The 18034-nt window shown below is 46.4% G+C and overlaps 1 protein-coding gene across 2 annotated transcripts in view; it reads left to right on the top strand.

Moving 5' to 3' along the window:
* The first annotated feature begins 2181 nt into the window (after nucleotides 1-2181).
* The window catches only part of TNRC6C (trinucleotide repeat containing adaptor 6C), a 146166-nt gene continuing 130313 nt past the window's right edge, over nucleotides 2182-18034 (top strand). For both annotated transcript variants that reach the window (XM_082705325.1, XM_082705327.1), the window contains exon 1: nucleotides 2182-2302. The gene's annotated coding sequence lies outside the window, so the exon portion shown is untranslated. The remainder of the gene's footprint in view (nucleotides 2303-18034) is intronic.

Raw genomic sequence — 18034 nt, forward strand, 5'->3', positions numbered from 1 at the left:
GAACAAGGTAGGTAAAGTTGAGAGATTACAGTCACAAATTTAACATCAAAAATATTAAATAATGTATCTTCAGTTCCATTTCCCCCAAACTTCTGTTTATTACAATGCTTGGTCTACCCACGTATCTGAATTCCTCTCCATTGATTTAGCAATCTATTTACTGGATGCTGCTTATTTTGAAGATTTTACTACTTTGCACTCCCTCCTGGAGCTTGCGATGACACCTCTATCTTTGAGAATTTTTTTTTTTAAATGCAGGTTTCTCCGCAGTCAAGAATTCATGTAAATAAAATCTGACTTTAGCTCATTCTAAGTGAGACGGGTTTGGGAGGGAGGGAAAATACACAAGGCAGGCATTCGAAGCTGACTTCCGAGAGTGGTTTGTGAATCTGGCTTAAAATATGGCAGGAAGAAGAAAGGAGAGCGCGGGGCTCCCGAGACCCTGATGGGAAACGAGAGCGGGGACTTTGTTTGGTCTCTTTCATCCCCAGACTTTCAAAGCATGACACTTGCGGTAACAAAATTGCATTGGGAAAGTAGTGTGTCATTATCTGCTCTTCAAGATGGGGACACGTCGACAGCGAATGGCCTCCTCCAACACCAACAACTTTCGAGCAGCACCGCCGAGCTTCCTTCCACCGCCCGAAGGGGAAAGCTGGCCTGCTACCACGACCCTTCACGAAAATGGAGAAAATCCTCGGTTTTCAAATGTCCTCGTGACTCGTGCGGAAACTTAAAAAGGGACGTTTAAACCGTACATCCCTCCTGACCCCTAGCTACGGTCAGTGACTTGACTGTACACCGGGGAGACGCGGAGGAATGGAGGACCCCCGCCGGGTACCGCGCGCGGGAGCGTCCGGGTCCTCCTCCACCGCCCACCCCGCCCCCGCCCTTGGCACGGGGTCCACGCGGCGGGGGCGGACGGTTCGCTCTCGCGGACGGAGGAAGCCTCCCGGCGCGGCGGGGGGGAGGCTGTTCCGCGGGGAGGCTTGTTTGGCTCGCAGCGGGGCGCTCCCCGGGGAGCCGCTGAGTGCTAGGGGAGGCTGGGAAGCGCGCGGCGAGCGGGATGCTCCCGGGCCCGGCTCGGCGCGTGTACGAGTCTGTGCACGGCGGGGAGGCGCAGGGCGTGTGCACGGCACGGGCGGGACGCGCGCCGCGGTCGGCGCCGGTCCCCGCTGCCCAGAGGGCCGGCGCGGATACGGCGCAAGATCCCGGCCCGGGCGCCGCAGGGTGCCGGCGGGGGATGGGGGGAAGCAGACGGATGTGCACGGCCGGGTCCGCGCCCGCCGTCCAACGCGTTAACACCGAGTCGCGGCGCCCACAGATCGGGAACGATGTCGCGCGGGTCTCCAAGCACCGCAGGCAGAGCGCGAGCCCCCTAGACTTGAACGCGCCCAGGCAGGGGGAGCGCGCGCTCCCGCTCGCTCCCCGGCGCGTTCCCCGCGCAGTCTGCGGAACCACAACGCGAGCGGGTATTAAGGGGGAAGGACGGGGCGTGGCCTGGCCAGGGAGAACCAATGGGCCGGGGAGGGGCGCGCGGGGGCGGAGCTCGGGCGCAGAGCGCCGATTGGCTAGTTGGCTCTCCGGTATGCAGATACAGTGGAGTCACGTGGCAGGGGCCGGGACGACTTCCTGTTGGAGGCCAACGCGGGGCGGGGAAGGGGGCGCGAGCGCCCCGTCTGGCTGGAGCGGGGGGAGGGGGGTTCTTGTCAGTTAGAGCAACAAGATGGCCGCGGTGGCAGCTCCGCACCTCAGCGCGACGGCCCCGGGAGCCGCAGCCGCCGCCGCCGGCCCCGCCGCCCCGCAGTCCTGAGCGCCGCCCCGGCCGCCCCCGCCGCCCCTGACAGGGCCGTCCCCGCGCCCGCCGCGCTCCTGCCGCCGCCGCTGCGGGCCCGCCCGAGCCGGAGGCGGAGGGAGCGGAGCCGGCCGAGCGCCGAGCGCCCAGCGTCGCCGCTGCCGCCACCTCGGATCCCGGGCCGCGCCGGAGCCGCCGTCCCGCTTGCGGGCGCGAGGAGGAGGGCGCGTCGCGGCGTCGCCGGGGCCGGACCTGGACCTGCCGGGACGCGCCGCCGCCCACCCGCCCGCGCCGCCGCCCCCGCCGCCGCCCGCGCCGGGACCTGAGCCCGCGGCGCCGGCGCTGAGCGGGCCCCTGCCGCCCGAGCGCCCCGCAGGCCCCGGGGCGGTCGCCCGAGTCGTCGTCGTCGTTGTCGCTGCCGCCGCCAGGCCCGCGCCGCCGGAGCCCCGCCGAGGAGCCGCCGCCGCCGCCGCCGCCACCGCCGCCGCCGCCGGGGACGGAGCCCAGGTGAGCGCGGCCCGGGCCTCCGAGTCCCCGCCGCTGGCCGAGCTGGAGGCGTCGCCTTTGTTCGGCCGGGCCCGGAGCGCTAGGGGCTGGCGGGTCCGGGCGGGAAGGGATGCGCGGCGCGGGGCGGCGGGAGGAGCCGCGGGCGGCGCGGGGCCGGTGCGTGCGTGCGCGCGGGGAGAGAGAGGTCCGCGGAGCGCCGGGTGCGGGGGAGCCGGCGGGGTCGCGGCGGGCGCTGCGGTCACACGCCAGATGTGTGTGCTTTCAAGTCGTGCGGCTGTGGGAGCCCGGCGCCCCCGGAACGGTCGCCCCTGGGTTTTGCATTTCCGATGGTGCGCACGAACCCGCAGCGTTGTCGGTGCAGGGCCTCCCGCGTCGTTGTTTGCGGGAAGAGCGAGCCCTGGGCGTGCTTTGGGGGAGGGTGCGGGCGCCCCCGGGTCTTCTGCGGGTCTGGAATCAGGTGGGCTGCCAGCGGGGCTGCAGACTGCGGAGCAATGCGCACGAGGAAAAGGAGCCGCGCCACAGCTGCCCTGCTAGCACATCACGTAACCCGAGCGCCCCAGTGCCACCTCTGCTTGAGCGACGCCTCATCTGCACCTTTACCTTGTGGGTGACATTTAATCAATTGGTTCGTGGCTGTTAGAACGTGCAGGTGCGACTGTAGGGGTTCTGCGCGGCAACCCGGCGGGGCAACCGCTCGCCTGTCGGTTGCACAGAGCTTTGGGGCTCTCAGCGGAGATGCAGGGTCGGTGCCGCCCCGGGCGGGGGAGGAAGAGCTGCAGAGCCCGGCTGCACCTTCGCGTCTTAAGGCGCTCCGCGGTGTCGAGTGATGCTGTAGAAAATGAGTGGAATTGTCTCTTTGCCTCTGTCAGTTTAAACCTCCATTTGAGTTGCCTGCTCGTCTGTGTCTAGGCATGAACCGCAGATTCTGAGCTCAAAATGGTGCTCTGTGGATGTTCAACTTGAGCGCCTCGAAGGAGTTGCAAGTTGTGGGCATCTGGCTGGTTTAATCCATTGTGTGCCGAGGGTCGGGTTTTCTCCCGGATCGGGTCTTCTCGTCGCTGCGCTGCTGTCGGTCGAGGTGGTCAGATGACGATGATCACTGTGTAGCGATTGCTAGGGGCCTGGCCGGACCTCACCCGCTCAAGGCTTATTTTATGCAACTTACGTCCTGCGTTTAGAATTGAGTAACTGTGAGGATGAGTGGAGACGCTGGAGATGTGTCTTGAGGGATCTCAGCGGACAGTGGTGGCCACTTTGAAGTGTGGCCGGGTGTTGACAGTTGCATGCTTCGGTTCCAGACTTCCTTTTGTGCTACCAGAAAACGTAGAAGATAAAACTTAGCCTCTGACCAGATGAACTTGGTTGGCTGAGGGCACCTTGAAGAAATTTGCATTATTCCCGCACCACAGAGATGGTGAAGGTCTTTGAACACCTTTCATGCGGCGCTCCTAGGATGCTTTGTTGGGGGAAATGATGGTAAATGAGGTTTGAAGAAATGACTAGCCCAGTTTCGTTATCCAAGTTAATTTTGTCAGTGTGTATGGGAGATAGTAATGGTCTGAGTAGTTGCCACTTTACTTCCCTATCCTGAAAGTTTGCTCTTTCTACAGAAAGTTTTTAATATTTATATTCTCATAAAAATAGAGGGTCTCAGACTGTTTTTCTTTCACACCTTGGGTCACAAGATATTGATACCCCAGGAAATAGTAACCGTAAAAGTATTAAGTTAAATTTGACTTACGGTGACACAGAGTGATTTATTTCTTCAGGATAGCACTTCCTTAAGCAAGAGAATGGATCTGGGATCCCAGATGTTTTATATACATTAAACTCACACACACACACACAGACTTGATTTTATTATGAGGATCTAGTTTTATTTTTTAAAATATTTTATTTATTTGGCAGACAGAGATCACAAGTAGGCAGAGAGAGAGCAGGGAAGCAGCCTCCCCGCTGAGCAGAGAGCCCGATGCAGGGCTCGATCCTAGGACCCCGGGATCATGACCTGAGCTGAAGGCAGAGGCTTTAACCCACTGAGCTACCCAGGGACCCCAGAGGATCTAGTTTTAAAAGACTTGATTCTAAGCTTTCCATCTTTCTTTTCTAAAGCAAAGATCTTACTGACAGGTACCTCTGTTTTTCACTCTTAAGCTATTAAATTAGATAAGGTTGACACCGAGGCTGTCATAAGACTTAATCTCATTATTTCATTTTGGATTCTGGCATTTAAATATTTTAGTAGTAACCTGGGGTACATGTAAATGTTGACTCTGGTTTTCCTTCTTACAGTGTTTATTGTTGTTCTTTTTTAAGTGGAGCATGTTTTAACACTTTGACAAAGATTATTTTGTAGCAGGCTTATATTTATACTTAGTTGGCTCAGGAATTTTGGAACACATAGTTGCATTAGAGGGCTGATTATGAGGGAAAGTGGGGTGCACTGTTTCATTGGACCTGCAGGGGTTAAAACAGAAGTAAGTAAGGGCGGGGGATATACTCTAAAATTACGGTACTTCTCACCACCACCACCTTTTTGTTAAACAGCCAGCTTTACTGAGATAAATTTGTGCTTCTCCAAATGCTGTCATCTGGCTCACTTCCAAAACCAAGCTGGGGAGGAGGAGGTCAGGACTGGAGTGGGGCAGCCTTTTTCCTCAGTGAAGAGAGCTTTCAGTTGGAAAGAAATGGAAGATAGAATTCCTACAGTACTGGCTGCAGACGGAGTGTCTGCATGACTGCCCCAACTCCAAGTGAGGGCGAGAAGTGCCTGAGTATAAACTTACTCTTGCGCCGCTCAAAGTGATGCTAATCTTAAATTTTAAAAAAAGCAGGGTGGGGATACTAGTGAAAATTAGTTTATTTTTCCTTTATTTGAGTATATAGAATATCTTTGGCATCATATAACTTTTCTAACAACTTGACATTTTCAGGCTTAGGAGCCTTTTTTTTTTTTTTTTTAAGATTTTATTTATTTATTTGACAGAGAGAAATCACAAGTAGATGGAGAGGCAGGCAGAAAGAGAGAGAGGGAAGCAGGCTCTCCGCTGAGCAGAGAGCCCGATGCGGGACTCGATCCCAGGACTCTGAGATCATGACCTGAGCTGAAGGCAGTGGCTTAACCCACTGAGCCACCAGGCGCCCAGGAGCCATTTTAAAGACTATGGGTCTTTTGGGCCTTCCCCAGTAAGAGTTAGACCCATGAGATTACATGCAAATGTCGTAGAAGACTCTTAATGCTCAGTCAGGGTTTAGTGTGCAAAGGTTGCTATCTGAGATTTTATAAGGAAGAAAATAGATTGTCTACTCTGAGGCTGTTTCCCATATCAGAACAACATATGAGATTATTAAGATTTGGGGATGCAGCAAACAGATTAGCTAGAGCCACTGAAGTCCTGGGGGCCCGGGTGGGGAAGCATGAGAAACAGGTGAGGAGGGACAGATTTATAGAAGGTCTTAGAACCAGGAGCCTTTAGCAGAGAGCACCTGGAAGGTCTAAGTAAGAGGGGAAGAGCCAGGTAGCTGTGTGTGTGTGTGTGTGTGTGTGTGTGTGTGTGTGTGTGTTGTTTTTGGTCTCTTTGACGTTGTTATGGCTTACTGGTGATTTTTGAGACAAACGGCTTTTTACTTTTCACACCCAGTTTTATTTTAGAGGGTCTTATGATGTTTTCGATGAGCTGTAAGGCAGTCTTTTGAAGGAGTATTAGTGTTGCAGTCTTTTTGTATGATGAGTAGATTTTATTTGCTTAATTAAGACAGCATCTTAATTTTGCTTGGAGATGCCACAGATTTAAATAGAGAGAACAGAATATCAAATGAGAACAGGCTTTTTTTTTTTCCCCAGGTAGATTTTTTACAGATTTTCTTGCTTTAAGCCAGTTAATCACGAATATCTAAATTTTTACAAATTAGCTTTTAAATAATTGTGCAGTCATGAGGAGAGCATTCTTGACTTTGCCAAATAGTAATCCAGTAAGCTTTCTTTAAAAATAGATTTTAACACAGTAAAGATGTTCTCAATTATAAACATTCAGCTTGTATACAACTTTTCAAGAATATAATTACTTACAAATATAAAGATTACTTGTCAGAAATAGCTGTAATCTTGTGTAGAGATTGTATGCGTGATGTTGAAACCAAGCAATGTGTCATCCTTGCCCAGTGAACTTGTTTGAATAGCTTGCTTAAAATAATCCTGTAAGTTTCCTATTGTGTAGAGCGTGCGTTTGAACTGTAAGTTATTTAATGAAAAGTAAAATACGTATTCTTTAATTTTCCAACTGGGATGTGAGGAGGTTTTGTATATTAAAAACATGGTGAAAATTCATACCCTTTGTGCCATTTTTAGAGTTTTACTAAAAATGAATTCTTTTCTTGGCCACAGATGCTTTCAGAGAATGAAGAAGCTGTTGCAGGGCCGGAGAGCTGTTCGTTAGGAACGCATTCTTCCCCCAGAGCCTCCCCCGTAGCCCTCCAGAGGCTGCAGAGCTGGGTGCCGAGCTAGACAATCTGGGCACCCAGCCATAAAACATCAGTGCTGAAGCACAGATAGTTGTTCGCGCCCTCCTGAGCCCTCCTGGCTGCAACCACCGCAGAAAGAATGGCCTTGGGAAAGCAGTGTTCACTGCTGTCTTGAACTCTTAATATTCCGTGTATCTCTTTGGTTTTGTTTTGTTTTGGTTTGGTTTTTTTATTTGTTTTGTTTTTAAAGATTTTATTTATTTATTTGACAGAGAAGTCACGAGTAGGCAGAGAGGCAGGCAGAGAGAGAGAGAGGGAAGCAGGCTCCCCTCCTAGCAGAGCTCTATCCCAGGACCCGGAGATCATGACCTGAGCCGAAGGCAGAGGCCCAACCCACTGGGCCACACAGGCGCCCCGTCATGTGGCTCTCCGAGTTTGAGATATGCAGTGGGACTTTGGTTTTCTGAGATACAGTAGTGAGTAAGGACGGGCAAGAATACGGGTTCCAGGGCACGTCTCTTCCAGGTCAACGTATTTAAATATTTGCTCTAGGAAGTGGGAGTAGTGACTTGTCTGTTCTGTGGTCTCTCTTTCCTTCTTTGCCTATTTGTCACAACACTCCTCTCTCATTAGAGAGCGGTCTGCCTGGACAGCCGTGGGATCACTGGACCACTGGGTCACAGCACCCAGGGCCCAAAGAGTCATCTGGAATCTGTCTTCCAGAGAGCCAGCAGGAGGGATTGGTCCATTTGTGGCTTGGTTCCCGCTTTACTTCCTCATCAAAAAATTCTTTGTGCCAAAGTATGAGAATGAAAGAGTGTGCAAATAGATCAGTTTGTTTTCATTATAAGGTGACAGCATTTTTTGTGACCAGCATCTGTTTGTATATAAATCCACAAGATCCCCCGTGATCCTCTAGAATGCAAACACCTGAACGGCTCTTTTTTCTTTTTCTTCTTCTTTTTTTCCCTCCAAAGACTATTTATTTATTTATTTATTTGACAGGCAGAGATCACAAGCAGGGGGAGAGGCAGTGGGGGAGGGGGAAGCAGACTCCCTGCTGAGCAGAGAGCCTGGATGTGGGGCTCAATCCCAGGACCCTGAAATCAGCCACCTAGGCACCCCAGCTCTTTTCTTTCTTTAAAGACCCTTTCTCGGGCGCCTGGGTGGCTCAGTGGGTTAAGCTGCTGCCTTCTGCTTAGGTCATGATCTCAGGGTCCTGGGATCGAGTCCTGCATCGGGCTCTCTGCTCGGCAGGGAGCCCGCTTCCCTCTCTGTCTGCCTGCCTCTCCGTCTACTTGTGATTTCTCTCTGTCAAATAAATAAATAAAATCTTTAAAAAAAAAATAAAGACCCTTTCTGTTTTCTTTCTTTGGAACATTTTAGAAATTAATACTGTATTGTGTCTTCATAATGCCCTTCCTCTGAATGCCCTTCCAGTACCACAGTATCAAGTCAAGTCATTCTCATCAAGGGGACCACCCCTGTCTGTGGTTGAGTCCCTTACTAAGGTGCGGACTGGGTAGAGCCAAGGTGGTTTAGGGGAAGAGTGGTTTGTCGGATTCATTTATGTGTGCGTCTAGCTCATTAAGACTAGCGTCTCTCACAGCTAAAATCAGCTGCTTGAGTTGAGCCTGGCAAGGGTATTGTTTACTTTTTATTCCCAAAGATAATTTCTTTTTAATTACTCTTTTAATAAGTGGGGGAAATCTAAGTCTAAAGTAGCAACAGGGAATCGAAGTTAAGACGTGCAGTTGGGAAATGGCAGCGTTGGGACACTGGGCCGCCTTTCCGTCCACGCATGCGCGGCACGATGTTAACAGAGTTGTTCAGAAGTTACAAGGGGGGCGCAGAGTTACTCCTTGGATTACGTTCTGTTTTCTCACACTGTATATCACGTGGGCAGTGCACAAGGGGAGGGGAAAGGCTGTAGGAAAGGAATTTAATCTTCAGGAGGCTGATGGTTTCGAGAAGGGTTTTGGGCCGGGGGATGAGGTGGGGGAGGAAGGTGGCTCTGTGGAAGGAAGGACATTGGAGTCTCTGGGACTGTTGGGAATTGGGGAGGGGGATGTGGGGGCGCTGGTTGGAAAGCATGCTCTCAGGTCACCAGAGCTCCACTTAAAAATAATCTCCAAATAGGTACAGCTAATAATTGAGCACTTACTGTGTGATAGTGTATCGAGGACATGAGTATTATCTTATTCCATTTTCATAGCACAACACACCTGAAAAATGGTTGCTTTTATTGTTCCCAATGTACAGACTGGGAAAGGGAGAGCAGAGGACAAAGTAATTTCTACACGATCCACAGCCGGTAGAAGGGAAAGCGGAATTTAGACTCAGTGCACTTCAGAGCCCTCACTCGTGGGTAAATAGCTTGGATTATTTGAATAGCTTTTTAATTAGTAATTAGTCTTTCTTCTGGTCTATATCCTACCAGTCCATCTGCTAATATTAACCGAATGCTTTTTGGGCACTGTGTGAGTGTGTCTAATCCATTCCTCGGCAGCAACCTGTGAGGTAGCTCCGTTACTATGCACGTTCTCTAGAGGGGAGGCTAAGCCCCACAGAGGCTGAATAATTCACCCCAAATCAGAGACTTAATAATGCGTTTGGGTGCTGTGATGCGGACATCGGCATCTTGCACTGCCGTCCCCTTGCACTATCGTCCCCTTGCACTGCCTTCTGAACCCCAAGTCGGGCGCGTCATTAATGCTCTGTGCCACCGAAACTTAATGCCTTCCTGTGCAGTGACCACAGTGAGGACCAACGGCTCGCTGCCCTCCTAGAATTGTCTGACTGGTGAGAGAGGCAGACTCCAAACAAAAAAAAACAAAACAAAAACTGAAATAGCAATTAAATGTTGTGAAACTTCCTTAAGTTAACAAAAACATATGGTATATAATTATATAGTCATATACCGTATCTGTCCTCTTGAAGACGCGTGTTAACATAATGGATGCTCCCGGAAGTCTAGCAGGAAAAAAATGTTTACCTTTATTAGCCCAATTTTCCCCCAATTTATGTGACTACCACACATTGTTTACACATTATACTGCCTTTTGATTCAGTGGAATCAACTTTGAGAATGCAGAAATAGAGTGCCTGATCATTCAGAAGAGGGAGAGGGCCCACGAGTTGCAGTGGTCAGGCAAGACTTCACTGGAAACAGGACCTGGAAAGTTGATAGAATGTGGCTGGATGGGGGAACGTTTTGGAAAGTGGCTAAAAATAACAGCTAGAACTCTTTTTTTTTTTTTTTTTTTTTTTTTAAGTAGACACCACACCCAGCACGGAGGCCAATATGGGGCTTGAACTCAAACCCTGAAACCAAGACCTGAGCTAAAATCAAGAGTCAGACGCGTAAGGGACTGAACCACCAAGGCACCCTGGGACTCAGTATTTTTATCAAGCAAGTGAACACTAGGTTTAGCTGTAAGTAAAAGCTTGTGTTGGCCGTGAGGCTAAGGAGCTGTGTGGGTACAACCTCCATTCTTTGGCTGCCAGTGGTTGTCGATGGGCATGACATGAACCAGGTGGCAGATTAGAAACCTCTTTTGAGCAGGTGGTTGAAGGGGAAATTGGAAGTGTGAAGACCATGGTTTTTGTAGTTGTCTCTGTAAGGTGATGCAGGCTTGGACAAGCTTAGTGGTAGAACCCAACTGAAAAGGTGTTACAAAGAATCAGCGACAAAACGAAACAGAAGGATTGGTGTGGGCTGTTGGAAGCAGCGAGTTGTGGACTGGTGTGGGCTGTTGGACGCAGTGAGTTCTAAAAGGTAAGACTCGCAGTGCTTGCCGCTCTTTCTGGAAGTTTTAGAGAGGCTTTAGGTAAATAAAGAACCTAATGTTGAAGTAGTTGGTAAAATCCATGGAGTGCATCCTTTTAGAATGCTGACTGGGGAAAGGTGATACATAAGATAGCAGTTGTAGGAGAGTTTGTTGTTGAGTTCTGGGATAGAGATTTGACTCACAGCGTAAATCCCAGTATGTAATGAGCCACGTAATAATAGGGTTCTGCTGTTAATTACGGTGAATACTCTCGACGAAATCAAATGTTCTTAGTACCATACCCATAAAAATATCTTAACTCAGACTTTATATAACAGTACTAGGTGTGTTGTAAACTATATGGATATGGGATATTGACAGAAAAGAGAGAAAACAAATCTTCAATATTTCTAGGACATGTAAGATCAGATTGTGGCATAACAGATTATAACATAACAGATAAGATTATAACATAAACAGCAGTGTTAGGCTGTGTCGAAGTTACTAGAGCTTTTTGTGTTTTTTAATTTTTTTTTTATTTTTAAAGATTTTATTTATTTATTTGACAGACAGAGATCACAAGTAGGCAGAGAGGCAGGCAGAGAGAGGAAGGGAAGCAGGCTCCCTGCTGAGCAGAGAGCCCGCTGGGAGGCTCGATCCCAGGACCCTGGAACCATGACCTGAGCCGAAGGCAGAGGCTTTAACCCACTGCACCACCCAGGTGCCCCGTTACTAGAACTTTTTAAAGGTTACATAAATATAATAGCATCCTTAAACCTAAGTGATCGTAGATTCTTTTCTTTCTTTTTTTTAACAAAGAAAACAAAACCATAAAATGGACCTTTTGTTACTTTTATAGAGGGCGGTGGGGAAGCTTTTTGGGAGGCTAGCTTTAAAGCAGACAAGAATATTATCTATTTACTGTAGTCAAGTGATGAGTAAGAATCTTAGCCACAGTTGCACTTTTGTATATATTACGGTTTTGTGTTTAATTGATGAGCATGAGTCATTCACCCTGTTCATTTTAGACTCAGAACTCCAGCAAAGCTCTTAACAGATTCCTGTTTTGCAAAGAAACCTTCATTATCATCATCATCGTCATCATCATCATCATTTCTTAGATTTTGAGTTACTTGGTAGCAGGGATAATAACATGTCCAAATCCTATTTTATCTACAGTATTTTATGGATATTAAGATAACATTTTCAGTTTTGTTTTGAGTCATCTGTTTCTTCAGAGATGTTGTTTCCACAAATGAGAGGAGGGGGAGAGATGAGGCTGAGAAATGAGTACTTTCCTTCTGCTTTTACTCTTCTTGGGAATAGTGACCCACTGACCAAATTTTCAGCTGGTCAGCCCAGCATGTGGGGTGCGTCTGCAGGTGTGTGGCCGTCTCCACAGGCCTCCACGGCGCTCCATGTTTTCTGGAGGCATCCAGAGCGGTGGGCTGTTGCCTCTCCCTGAGGCCCTTGGGGTCTGCCAGGAAGTGCCACCAACCAAATTATGAAGAAATAACGTGACGTTTCTTATGGACATTTAAATTTTGGTATGGAAAACAAATTACAAAATAATTCCTGGTTTGCCTTTTACAGATCTGGTAACTATCTTCAGATACTAGCCCACTGGAAGAATGAGTATTTTAACTAATGGAACCATTCTGGCCAACCCAGAATGTTTGGTTAGTATATATTAAACATATCCTTTTATTTTCTATCAGGGAGACTCTAGAAATCAGATTTTATTTTATTATTTTTTTTAATTTTTTAATTTTTTATTTTATTTTTTAAAAAGATTTTATTTATTTATTTGACAGAGAGAGAGATCACAAATAGGCAGAGAGACAGAGAGAGAGAGAGATGAGGAGAAGCAGGCTCCCCGCAGAGCAGAGAGCCCCACGCGGGACTCGATCCCAGGCCCCTGGGATCATGACCTGAGCCGAAGGCAGAGGCTCAACCCACTGAGCCACCCAGGCGCCCCTAGAAATCAGATTTTAAAAGAATGTTGTCAAAATTCTTTTTTTTTTTTTTTTAAAGATTTTATTTATTTATTTGACAGAGAGAAATCACAAATAGATGGAGAGGCAGGCAGAGAGAGAGAGAGAGGGAAGCAGGCTCCCCGCTGAGCAGGGAGCCCGATGTGGGACTCGATCCCAGGACTCTGAAATCATGACCTGAGCCGAAGGCAGCGGCTTAACCCACTGAGCCACCCAGGCGCCCTGTTGTCAAAATTCTTTTTCTTGAAATCAATTTGTGTTGATTCCTAATTCCTTTGGCAAAATTATTAGATGGGGTTATTTACTTAGCTTAAATACTTGCCTATTTGTCTTTTTTCTTTTTTTAAGATTTTATTTATTTATTTATTTGAAAGAGAGAGAGAGAGAGTGAGAATGATGGGGAGGCAGGGAGAAGGAGAATCAGACTCCCCGCTGAGCAGGGAGCCTGATGTGGGGCTGATCCCAGGACCCTGGGATCACGGCATGAACAAAAGGCTGATGCTTAATGACTAAGCTACCCAGGTGCCCCTCAAATAAATAAATAAAATTTTTTTAAAAAATGAGTTTTTCTCTTTAAGTTGTGATTTTCTAACTAAGTCTCAAATTAGTGGGTATCAGTTTCAGGATTCAGCCTTTGAGATCATTCAGAAGTTTTGTTTTGTTTTGTTGTAAGATTTTATTTATTTATTTGACAGAGATCACGAGTAGGCAGAGAGGCAGGTGGGGGTGGGGGAAGCAGACTCCCCCAGAGCAGAGAGCCCAGTGCGGGCTCGATCCCAGGGCTCTGGGATCATGACCTGAGCTGAAGGCAGAGGCTTTAACCCACCGAGCCACCCAGGTGCCCTCAGAAGTTTTTCTTATTTTTTTATTTGTTTTTTTCCCATAACCTTTCCTCCATTTTTTTATTTTCTTTTTTCTTTTTCTTTTCTTTTTTTTTTTTTTTCATTTTATTTTACATTTTTTCTCCTGAAATTGCACTTCAGAAACAATAGTAAGGCATGGTTTGGGGCAGTAGGTTGAACTGCTTTCTTGCATTTCAGTGCACTGTTGTGTTGCTAAGCCTGTTTGCTCTGAAGATATAAATTCATGGCTGGAGGAAGGATTCTAAATTTCACAATAGCTATAGTTTTTTTTTAATACATATAATTTCATTTTTTATGAATTTATTTACTTTATAGAAGGAGAGTGTGCACTTGCATGCACACAGGTTGGGGAGAGGCAGAGGGAGAGAACCTTCAAGCAGGCTCCCCACTGAGTGGGGAGCCCGACATGGGGCTCAATCCCATGACCATGAGATCTCAACCTGTGCCAAAAGCAAGAGTCGGACATTCAACTGACTGAGCCACCCAGGTGCCCCAATAGCTATAGTTTTTTGAGTGCTTATCATGTGCCAAATATAGAAAGTGTAATGTAATTTCATTTATTCTCATTAGTAGATAAGAAACCAAGGTATGAGAGAGGTTAGGTCTACCTGATTAACAGTGGCCATGCTCCTGACTGTTCCATTGTTCAGTTTCATTCAGACAGACAGATTTTCATTATTTTTAAAGATCTAAGAGTTCTTTGGGGCCCCAAATGTGAAGTGTGACATTTGATTTACTTTAATAAAACAATTTTATTAAGCATCACATAAATAACCTGTGTCTCTTGGGTTCATAGCCTCAAATAGTATCATTTTGGGAGCTAAAAGCATTTTTTTTTTTAAGATTTTATTTATTTATTTGACACAGAGAGATCACAAGTAGGCAGAGAGGCAGGCAGAGAGAGAGAGAGAGAGGAGGAAGCAGGCTCCCCGCGGAGCAGAGAACCCGATGCGGGACTCGATCCCAGGACCCTGAGATCATGACCTGAGCCGAAGGCAGGGGCTTAACCCACTGAGCCACCCAGGCGCCCTGAAGCTAAAAGCATATTAAGAGAAAACTAATGTTGATGTGTTTATAAGAGTCATTTATATTTGAAAAACCTGATGGTGAGTTTCTTTTCTCTCTGATTTCTAACTTTGGCATCTAGAATGCAGTGAGGCAAGGAGTGTGTATGTAAGACAAAGATCGCATGGACTTTTTTTTTTTTTTTTTTTTGGCCACAGCAGCAGGTTTTTCTTGAAGCATTATTTGAAAATTAATGTTACTGGAAATTTTAAGCCTATTTAAAGGGATTCTGGTTTTGATCCAAATTATTCAAAGTGGGAAGACATTTCTGTAAAACTCTGTGTCACCTTGAAACTGGAATGCTTTAGTTAATGGGGTAAGCTGGAGGTAAGCTGCCTTTGATACAGAAGAGCCGCGCACAGACGGGCGATAACTGTCTTTCTTCAGTCTAATTCACCCATTTCTTATTCAATCTCAAATCTCAGTTGGAAAGCAGTTTCCCTCGCTTGACCCATTTTTCATCAGCATCTTATCTTTCTTCAACAAAAAAAAGTTTAAAGGAATGGAGTGTAACCCTTGCAGACTTACCTGGTAAGAAGAGTTAAAGATTACTTGCTTTGGAATATGCATATTATCTTTTTGTTTTGTCATGTGGCTGTGTGGTTGGAGGGATAACAATTGTGCTGATTTTTTTTTTTTAAACTTCTGAATGGTTTACTTACCAGATAGTTGGAAAGGATTATTGGTTTGAGAAAAAGCCTTAAATCAATACAGCTTTTATTGCATCTTTAAAATCTCACAAATAAGTCTGAAAAGTCATCTGGCATCTTGCTGTTTCTGTAGCGGGACAATTTAGGTCTTATTCATCAGCCTGCGGAACTGTTCCTTTTTCAGAAAAATAGATAACATCCAAAATTTTTCTGATATCCTTTTTTTTAACTGTTGTGGCTTGCTGAATCAAAGCAGCAGAGTTTGATACAAGTTCAGTGTCATTTCCTTCAAGAATTATTTCATCTTTCAGGGCACCTGGGTGCCTCAGTTGGTTAAGTGTCCCAACTCTTGATTTCAGCGCAGATCATGATCTCAGGGTCATGGAGTCAAACCCCGTGCCAGACTCTGTGCTCAGTGGGGAAGTCTGCTCGAGATTCTCCCTCTTCCTTTGTCCCTCCACACAGTGCTCTCTCTCTCTAAAAATAAGCAAATAAATCTTAAAAAAAAATTAACTCATCTTTCTGGGATTGAGATACTGAACACACAATACTTTCCTGAATCCTACAGTTACATTTTTCACCCAAGAAATTTTGGATTTTGAGACGTCTGGGTGGCTCAGTTGGTTAAGCGACTGCCTTCAACAACTCAGGTCCCGAGTCTACATTGGTCCTCCTGTTGGGCGAGAAGCCTGCTTCTCCCTCTGCCTCTGCCTGCCACTCCCTGCTTGTGCTCTCTTTCTCTCTGACAAACAAATAAATAAAACTTAAAAAAAGAAAGAAAGAAAGAAATTTTGGATTTCAAGAAGAGAACCATTCTCCTGAAGAACAATGTTGATGGGAAAGTGAGCATACATGGACCTCATCTGGTAACAGAAACCCAGTCTAACACCTGGATTATGTTCTTTCCAGGACTGCAGATAGTGCGGGCAGTAGCCAGTTCTTTTCTGTTTCCTGCCATTTGTCCACTCGGAGTCTCTTCTTCTTTCCAAGGAGACTGAGTTCTACATTAATGGGATTGAAGTCCCTCCACAGGGTTCCTCTGGGGCCCTTCACTGTACCAGGGCACGTATCCCTCTAGAGTGATGTTGACATTTTCTGGGCTGTCAGTACTCTGATTGCTGAGAGTGGTCTTCGTTCTCACAGTAGATGTGGCAAAGAGCAACAGTTTTGCTTTTTTTGATTTCACCATTTTTAGAAGAGATATATGTTAAATGACTGACATTGGTAGAAAGGCATATGGGTAGAAGAAAAAAATAGGTGTGTAGGGGTAAGGATCTTGTTTTAGTAACATGGACAGTTTAAGGATATTATCATTTTAGTAGACATATATATAATAACCCTGATATTGATCTATATGTGTTGTAAATTGTCTACTTATGTGGAGATCTGGTCTCTTAATGTCATTATCTTTACATCTCCACTAGTCACAGATATGACATGTTATCATGTGATAACATTCATTTCACATCCATGGCTTATAGAGTGCTTAAATTGGCTCTGTCCTTGCTAGATCAAATTAAAAATGCCCCAACATACCTAACCTAACAAGAATCTCCTTCCTGAGGTTGTCTCTGACTTCACTCTTGGAAACTTTTTCTCTTTATTGACATTCACACCTTTGGTAATTGAGTCCTTTGACTGTAAATACCACACAAGTGGGCCCCCTGGGTGGCTTAGTTGTTAAGGGTCTGCCCTCGGCTCAGGTCATGATGCCAGGGTCTTTGCATCCAGCCCGAATCAGGCACCTCCCCCACTCCCTCTGCTTGTGTTCCCTCTCTCACTGTGTCTCTTGGTCAAATAGATAAATAAAATCTTTTTAAATATAACCATACAAGCCCTGAGATTTCTGAATTTTGCATCACCAGTATGGACTGCCCCCAGACTCAGTATTTTCATACCCAGTTGCCTTGCCACATCTCCATGTGACTGTCGTGTGAGAATTACCACCTCAGATGTCTATGACTGAACTCCCGCTCTCAGTCCTACCTCCACTGCACGTGCGCTCCTCCATGTCTCCAACAGCACTTTCTTCCTTTAGTTGCTCCAGTCAGAAATTTTGGAATCCCCTTGATTTGTCTCTATGTACACTTCATAAAAAATTAAATGAGATTTCTAAGTAACTGTGGGTCAAAGAAGGGATCACAAGAAAAGTCAGAACATATTTTGAACTGAATTAAAAATAGAAAACACAACACTCTAAAATTCCTCTGGTGCAGCCAAACTGTACTAAGAGGGAAATTCATAGCTTTAAAATGTCTATCTTAGAAAAGGAGAAGGATCTCAAATCAAAAATTAAGCTTTCACCATTTGAATCCACAGAGTGAAAAACAAACTAAAAAAAAAAAAAAAAAGGAAGGAAATAAAGATCAGAGTGGAAGTCAGTGGAGTAAAACCAGAAAAACAGTAGAGAAGATCAATAAAACCCAAAGCTTGTTCAGTGGAAAGATTCAACAAAATTGACAAACCTGTGGCTAGACTGAGAAAAACAGAGAAGACAGCTTAGGTGAAATGACAAAGTCCTAGAAAAGGATAGAGTCCACCAAACTGATTTCAAAAGAATGAAAAATCTGAATGGGTGTATAGTAAATAAAGATGTTAGTAATTACAAATCGTTTTTAAAATAAGCTCTACACCCAGCATGGGGCTGGAACTCATGACTCTGAAATCAAGAGTCACATGTTCCACCAGCTGAGCCAGCCAGGTGCCCTAGTAATTACAGTTCTTGCCACAAGGAAAAGCCCAGGTCATCCAGGTCATCTTGGCTTCATTGGTAAATGCTGTCAGACGTCAAAACCTAATACCAAACCTTCACACACCTTTCCAGAAAAGAAAGAAGGAGGAAATGCCTTTTTTTTTTTTTTTTGAGGATTTTATTTATTTATTTGACACAGAGAGAGAGACCACGAGAGAGGAAACACAAGCAGGGGAA

The sequence above is a fragment of the Mustela nivalis genome, assembly GCF_964662115.1.
Source record: "Mustela nivalis genome assembly, chromosome: 17".
Taxonomy (NCBI): Eukaryota; Metazoa; Chordata; class Mammalia; order Carnivora; family Mustelidae; genus Mustela; species Mustela nivalis.